At 43.7% G+C, this 8221-nt stretch overlaps 1 long non-coding RNA gene across 2 annotated transcripts; it reads right to left on the bottom strand.

Annotated features, from left to right (window-relative positions):
- Positions 1–960: 960 nt before the first annotated feature.
- On the bottom strand, positions 961–2421 carry LOC109704223. Of its 2 annotated transcripts, none has more exons than XR_002214233.1 (4): positions 2284–2421; positions 2118–2186; positions 1938–2002; positions 961–985 (listed from the first exon to the last, which is right to left on the bottom strand). It is a non-coding gene; the product is annotated as an uncharacterized LOC109704223 (long non-coding RNA). The 2 variants fall into 2 exon arrangements; XR_002214234.1 differs by having other exon boundaries at positions 969–985; positions 1938–1999.
- Positions 2422–8221: the final 5800 nt, after the last annotated feature.

Here is an 8221-nt window from a genome sequence, read left to right as displayed (position 1 = left end):
AACTCCTTGATAGCTTCAATTTTCCTTGGATCCACAGCTATACCTGATCCTGAAATCAAATGGCCCAAAAACGACATCTCTCTAAGCCAAAACTCACACTTTTTCAACTTGGCATAGAGCTTCTTTTCCCGAAGCACTTGAAGTACAAGTCTCAAGTGTTCCTCGTGATCCGCATCACTTCGGGAATAGACCAAAATGTCGTCGATGAACACCACGACGAACCTGTCTAGATAAGACTTAAAAACACGGTCATTAGATCCATAAAAGCTGCCGAGGCATTAGTAAGCCCAAACGGCATAACTGTGAACTCATAGTGTCCATACCGTGTTCTAAAAGCTGTTTTGGAGACATCCTCGGGTCTGATCTTCAACTGGTGGTATCCCGACTGCAGGTCGATCTTGGAATACATACTCGATCCCTGAAGCTGATCAAACAAGTCGTCGATCCTCGGCAACGGATACTTATTCTTAATCGTGACTTTATTAAGTTCACGATAATCCACACATAGGCGAAGTTATCTGTCCTTCTTCTTGACGAACAGGACCGGTGCTCCCCAAGGTGACATACTCGGTGTCACGCCCAAGTATTAGCGGAAGCATATCCGGTACGTGCACAGACCCGCCATACAGCTGCAGTATATAAAACGTCTACGAGAAAGCAAGTCGATAGGGGAAAAACATAGAAAAATCATATCCTGATATCAGAGCAAAATATAAGTCGATAATACTAGCAATAGCAGCAGCAAAGCGTACACAGTCCAAAATCTCAACTGAAAGAGAAAGTATCACAACTATAACATCTGGTTCAACAGTAAATATACAACACGGGTATACAAAAAGTAGGTACAATAGTGGTTTCTCTATACATAGGGACATCACCCTCGGCCGTAGCCCGAGTAGCAAGGTGATCGACTAGCACGCTCCTAGCAATGTCTAGCTAGACGCGACTCCCTTGCCACGATCCCTAGCCTCTCCTATAGATGGCTCTGTAAAAACAACAATAAAAAGGGCGTGAGAACTATTAACAATAGTTCCCAGTGAGTAAGCCGCCAGCCAAGGCGAATTACACCACTAGGCTCATGATGTACTAAATGAAAGTAAAAACGATAATTGCATGATATCTATATGCAATGCTAGCAGACAATAGGCATGTAATCAACATGTATTCATGATTTCTGCAGTAGTGAATCAACTGAATAATAAAAGCATAGCAACTACTATACGCATGAATATAACCATTAATGTGTAAGTAAATACTGTACACTATAACTGATAAGCATTCATTACTGTCCAAAAGTCATTTAGTACTTCCATTTCGTTCATAAGGACCTACTCACGGTAATCCAACTTGCGCCGCGCCTAATGGCCCCGTGGGAGTATACACTCCCCACGGCAATCCACTTCGGCACCCAATCCCGCACGGGCGAGCAACTGTCGCGTAGGCCAACTCCGGAGTGCCGGCTTGTAAGGAGCGACCCTCACAAGCGTGTGCGAATGAGCACAATGGCAGTAAGCAAATCTAAAGCTCAATATGTCTCGATCATCACTTTACAACTTGCATTGTTCTTACTTTCGATCCTTTGATCAAAATCTCACTATAACAAGTATTGATAACAGCTAGTATCTACTAGATGAATAAACATGCAAGATTACATACGACATTAGTATCTTTTCACTATCCTGGCACTATAAACATAACCATAAGCACGTCATTGTTCTCTACTCTAGAGTCAAGAAAGTGTCATAAGGACGTCATGGTTTTCTCGAAACATGAATGTTCTCTACTTCATAGAGATCTCAGTTCAATTATGTGTCGACATATAGTGTAATGACTAATCTCAAGTCCTACATCAACCACAAAAGCACACACTATACCAATTCTATAGTGACATATAGAACATAGGGGAGCTTCACTTGCTCTGGTTAGGTCAAACCCACCTATTATTAGGCTCAAATTGGTCCACAAGAGCTCCGAAATTCAGCTCAATCAAGCCTCAGCCCTGCTGAAACAAGGTATCAAAACCGCGTCGAAACGATTACTTAATAATCCAATTTCGGCAAAATTCTCAATAAATACAGAGTGGATGCTTAATTCCCTATTTTGGTTCAGTTCAATACCTCAAGTTAAGCTTCCAAAAGGCCCTCCAATGTCAGTCGAAGACGGTCCAAGGGTCAATTACCCTCCCGCTGCGAACAACACCGAAACGACATTAATATGCTTACATCTAAGCTATTATAGTCAAATTCTTACTAAATCGGTTTTAAACCTGAAATTCCTGCTTACCACAGGGTAGAACACCTTCTAAACCAGTCCCCAAGGTCACCAAATAAGCTCAATTAACTTCGAAAATCTGTTGCGAAGAAGCACTCCCAAACTGCGTCATATGACTCGATTAAATCGCATACAACTCTGAAGTAGCTTCATTAGTTGACTAATTACCTGTATCAAGCCTCAAGGCAACTTTTTCCTGGAGTAAAGTAAGTAAATCACAGCTAGATATCTTCTTTCTAGCTGCAGGAACCGCTTACAAACTCTGCTGGAAGCAACAGAACAAGAACGCGTCAAAGTCCGACGATAAACCACCAACTAGAGAAAAATTTGAGCTAAATACTTCTCTAAAGCTCTCTTTCAACAACTCTCAGTAATAGAGATGAAAAATACTGTCAAAACACATCCCTTTACCTTTTAAAAGCTGGCCCCAAGTCCATCCAACCAGCGAGCGACGAGAGCGGCGTGAAATCGGCACAGACGGCGACTTTACTCGTAGAGAGAGAGAATCCTAGAGAGAGAGAGAGAGAGAAAGGTGCAGGGCAGCTCCTCTGAGCTCTAGCACACTCCAGCAAGCATCCCTGGTCGTGCTGGGATGAAATAGATAAGAACAAGAGGTGAAAAGACCATAATAACCCTGCTGTCCCGCAGCAGCTGACTCTGCTGCTTGCTGTATCGGTACAGCATTATGCTTGTACCGGTACACCAATGCAGAAAATGCCAATTTCGCAATTTCAATGCACTTTCTCACTTCTAGCTTTCCAATCATTCTCTAACTTGATCGAAAACTTGTCCAAGCCTTTTAGAATATGTAGGATAGTTCCACACTTCATTACACACACTCGAACTCCGCAATTTGTAAAAGTTCAGTGTATGACATTCACCCCTCCTAAAAAGAAGTTTCGTCCGTGAAACTTGTAAATACTTACCTCAAGATTCCATCGAGAAAAGATAGGGGTAGTGCTCTAACATCGCACTCTTCAACTCCCAAGTGGCTTCTCGTTCATCGTGATTGCTCCAAAGTATCTTTACATACGGTATTTCGCGGTTTCGAAGCCGTTTCCCTTCACGAGCTAGGATTCTCACTCGCTGCTCCTCAAAGCTCAAATCTTCTCGTAAATCTACTGGGGTATTCTCAGGTATATGGTTTGGATCAAAAATATACTTTCGAAGTGTAGATACATGAAACACATTATGCACTCCCGATAGGTTCGGCGGTAAAGCAAGCCGATACGCTACGGGGCCTATCCGTTCTAACACCTCGTAGGGTCCAATAAATCGAGGACTTAACTTTCCTCGAATACCAAATCTCTTAACTCTTTTTGTCGGTGAAATCTTTAGGAATACATGATCGCCAACTTGAAATTCCAATTATCGCCGACGTTTATCCGCATAACTCTTTTGTCAACTTTGCGCTGTCAACAGACGTTCTCGTGCAAGTCGAACTTTAGCTTCGGCTTCTTGTAACACATCTGGACCTAACACTACTCTCTCCCCCACTTCACTCCAATGAAGTGGTGATCTGCACTTTCTACCATAAAGGGCTTCAAAAGGTGCCATCTGAATACTTGCTTGATAACTATTGTTATAAGCAAATTCAGCCATTGGTAGGAACTGTGGCCAACTGCCCTGGTAGTCAAACACACAGGCCCTTAACATATCCTCAAGGGTCTGGATGGTACGCTCGGACTGTCCATCACTCTGAGGGTGAAAAGCAGTACTGAAATCCAATGGAGTACCCAAGGCCTCCTGTAAATTCCTCCAGAAATGTGAAACGAATCGGGTGTCTCGATCTGAAACAATAGAAGCAGGTACTCCGTGTAATCGCACAATTTCATCAAGATACACTTGTGCGAGTCTCTCCCCTGTCCAAACTATATGAATCGGAATGAAATGGGCAGATTTAGTCAATCTATCCACAATTACCCAAATTGCATCATGACCTGCCTGTGAGCGAGGTAATCTAACAATAAAATCCATAGTGATCCTTTCCCACTTCCACATTGGTAAGGGTAAGCTTTGTAGTTTTTCTGCAGGAAGTCGATGTTCAGCCTTAACCTGCTGACAGGTTAAGCATCTGGACACAAAATTTGCAACTTCCTTTTTCATTCCAGGCCACCAGTAAGTCAGCTTCAAATCTTTATACATTTTCGTACTCCTAGGGTGTAAAGCATACGGTGCCCGATGTGCTTCTGTTAGAATCTTTTCTTTAATATCTGGATTGGCAGGCACACAAATTCTATCACCGAATCTTAACAATCCCTGATCATCCACTCGAAAATCGCTAATAGGATCAGCAGTGATCTTTGCTCAAATCTTTTGCAGGAATCCATCTTGAGTTTGCTTTTCTTTAATTCGATCGATCAGGGTAGGTTGCACTACTAATGACATAAGTCTCCAAGGCGTGTCAGAAGCTACAACTTCCAAATTCAACTGCTCCATTTCCTTTATTAACAGGGGTTGCATAGTTATCGACATCGCCAAATTTTTCGTCGATTTTCAACTTAAAGCATCTGTTACAACATTAGCTTTTCCTAGGTGATAAAGGATAGTCAAATCATAATCCTTGAGCAACTCCAACCATCTACGTTGTCTCAAGTTTAATTCTTTTTGAGTAAACAGATACTTTAAGCTTTTATGATCTGTATACACTTTGCAACGCTCGCCGTAGAGATAGTAGCGCCAAAGTTTTAAAGCAAATACCACGGCTGCTAACTCAAGATCATGTGTAGGGTAGTTCTTTTCATAATCTTTCAATTGGCGAGATGCATAAGCAATTACTTTGCCATTCAACATTAGAACACACCCTAATCCATTTAGCGACGCATCGCTGTAAATCACATAATCTACTCCAGTAACTGGTAGTGCTAAAATCGGGGCGGTGGCCAATCGCTCCTTCAGCTTTTGAAAGCTTCTTTCGCAAGCTTCATTCCACAGGAATTTAGCTCCTTTATGTATAAGTCGAGTGAGAGACGTAGACATCTTTGCAAATCCTTCTACAAATCTTCGGTAGTATCCTGCCAAACCAAGGAAACTCCGAATCTCGGTGACATTAGTCGGCCTAGGCCAATCTTTAATCGCTTCAATCTTCTTTCGATCCACCGCGATTCCTAATTCAGAAATTACATGTCCCAGAAATCCCACTTCTCGAAGCCAAAATTCACATTTCTTTAACTTTGCAAACAATTTCTTTTCTCGAAGTACTTGTAACACCATTCTTAGATAGTTTTCATGCTCCTCGTCACTTCGAGAATATATCAAGATATCGTCGATAAACACGACCACAAACCTGCCTAAAGGCTTAAAAACACGATTCATTAAATCAATAAAGGCTGCTGGGGCATTTGTCAGTCCAAATGGCATAACTGTAAATTCATAATGCCCATATCGTGTTCTAAAAGCGGTCTTGGAAACTTCTTCAGGCTTGATCTTAAGCTGATGATAACCTGACTGCAAATCAATCTTAGAATATACTTTCGATCCTTGCAGCTGATCAAATAAATCATCGATTCTGGGTAAGGGATATTTATTCTTGATTGTGACTTTATTGATTTCTCGATAATCCACACACAATCGGAGAGATCCATCTTTCTTCTTAACAAATAATACCAGGGCTCCCCAGGGAGATACACTCGGTCGAATGAAACCCTTATCCAATAAATCCTGTAACTGTGCCTTCAGCTCTTTCAACTCAGCGGGTGCCATCCTATAGGGTGCTTTTGAGATTGGGGTAGTCCCAGGGACAAGATCTATCACAAACTCAACTTCCCTATCAGGTGGCATACCCGGCAACTCAGCTGGAAACACATCCCCGAATTCTCGCACAATCGGGATATCATTAATCTTGACGGCTTCTCCGTTGTTCACAGAAATACTAGCCAAATAGGCTACACAGCCTCTCCGAATCAACTGTCGTGCTCGCGAAGAGCTAATAGTCATTGCGAATAATGAACTCTGACACCCCTTATAAACAAACTCTTGCTGACCCGGTTTCCTAAAGGTCACCGTTCTGCTCGTGCAATCAATAGTGGCATAATACTGTGTCAACCAATCCATACCCAATACTACATCAAACTCACCAAGTTTGTGTAGTGCCAAAAGATCCACTGGCATAATCCAGTCGCCTACCCGAACTGGGCGTCGCCTACCCGAACTGGGCAGCGAGGGCAAAACTCACGAACATCTAGGGTATGGTCGGGCACGATCACTTGTCCCAGATGCAAAGTAGGTACTACCTGAATGCTATGCAACTCGGCGAACTGCCGATCAATAAAAGAATGCGAAGCACGAGTATCAAATAATGCACGAATACGAATATCATAAAGCATAATGATACCTGCTACGACCTCCTCCGCTGCTGCGACCTCCTCCGTCTGGGCGGCATACATACGCCCACTCGAACCCTGCCGAGGACTCTCAGACTGCCACTGTCCCGGTGATCGTCTATACTGAGAGGGTGCTGATGGAGTCCCCTGGCTCGGAGCTGAAAATGCAGGTGCTGATGCTGATGAGGGTGCAGGTGAAGAACCTCTCGGGCACTCTGAGCGAAAGTGGCCCTCCTGACCGCAAAGAAAGCACTTGCCCCCACGTTGTGGACACTATGGTGGAAAGTGAGGCCCACCACAAATGACACAACGTGGCTGTCGACGACGCTCAGGTGCTCCACCGGGTGCTGAAGAACCTCGACCTCTCGACTGGCCCAACTGGCCTGACTGGCCCCTCGGATACTTCGACGGTCTCCTGAAGGGTTGCTGACCACTGCTCTCAGCCGCTGGCCTCTTTCCCTTACTTTGATCCACCACATCTCTTTCTTTCATAATCTCTGCCCTCTTCTCAACAATCAGTGCCCGGTTCACCACTTCCCTGTAAGTAGAGAGGTTTGACGCTTGGACCAATCTGAAAATCGCAGGCCGCAAACCTACCTCGAAAATCCGAGCCTTATCCTCCTGATCTCGGACCACAAAAGGAACACAATGCAGTAATCGGGAGAACTCCCGCTCATACTCAGCCACTGTCCTATCCCCCTGTCTCAGGTTTCTTAAGTCTCTTTTCATTTGCCTCTTTACACTCTGAGGAAAATAGGTAGTCAACAGTAATTCCTTGAACCTCGTCCAGGTAATAGTGGACAAAGCAGTACGAGGATTCTCAGGAATATCCACCCACCACCTGTAAGCCTCGCCGTCGAGGTGGTGTGTCGCAAACCAAACCCGATATCGCTTCTCGACGAAAGTATCATAAAATAGTTTCTCCATATGCATCAGCCATTTCTCGACCACCTAATAATCAGCTTTTTCTCCGTCAAAAATACGAGGGTTGCAACGATGGAATTCATTCAATTGTTCCATCATCCGCTCTTGCTCCTCAGCCCTCACCATCTCTGGTAACACTGTCCCTGATGCCGCTACAGGTACTGGTGGTAGTACTACTGTCTCCTGTCGGGTCTCTACCCTCGAAGCTACTGGGGGTGTGTCAGGTACTGGTGACTGTGCTCTCACTGTCGCATCCCTGTCTGGTACTGTAGGTGTCACGCCCTGGGACCGATGCCAATTTGGCCCGACCTGAGCACGTCAAACAGACGCCGAACGGACAAGGTTTCCCCTATCCGCCCAAGGCTCATCACATGTACATTTTCAATAAGAAAGAAAAGCACTAGCGGAAACATACACAAACGGCTTACACGAGGGTAAGCAATAGCCATTAGTGAAAGAAAAAGGAAACTAAACATTCACAAGTAATATGATTCATTTTAGATCATATACATTGCATCCATCTAGTAATTTATCGAATTCTTACATTCATTACATCATTTCATCATGTTTTTCTTACATCACATTTACCTCAAAATACACATTACATTCTCTTCTTTACATCATTTACCATCATGTACAAAAGATGATAAAAGGGTGTCTACTAACAAAATGTAACCCAACTTTGGTGGCCTCTGACTAAGGCG

The sequence above is a fragment of the Ananas comosus genome, unplaced genomic scaffold (assembly GCF_001540865.1).
Source record: "Ananas comosus cultivar F153 unplaced genomic scaffold, ASM154086v1, whole genome shotgun sequence".
In the NCBI taxonomy this organism is placed as follows: Eukaryota; Viridiplantae; Streptophyta; class Magnoliopsida; order Poales; family Bromeliaceae; genus Ananas; species Ananas comosus.
The sequence above is the reverse complement of the archived record's forward strand: the minus strand, read 5'-3'. Positions and strand labels throughout refer to the sequence as shown.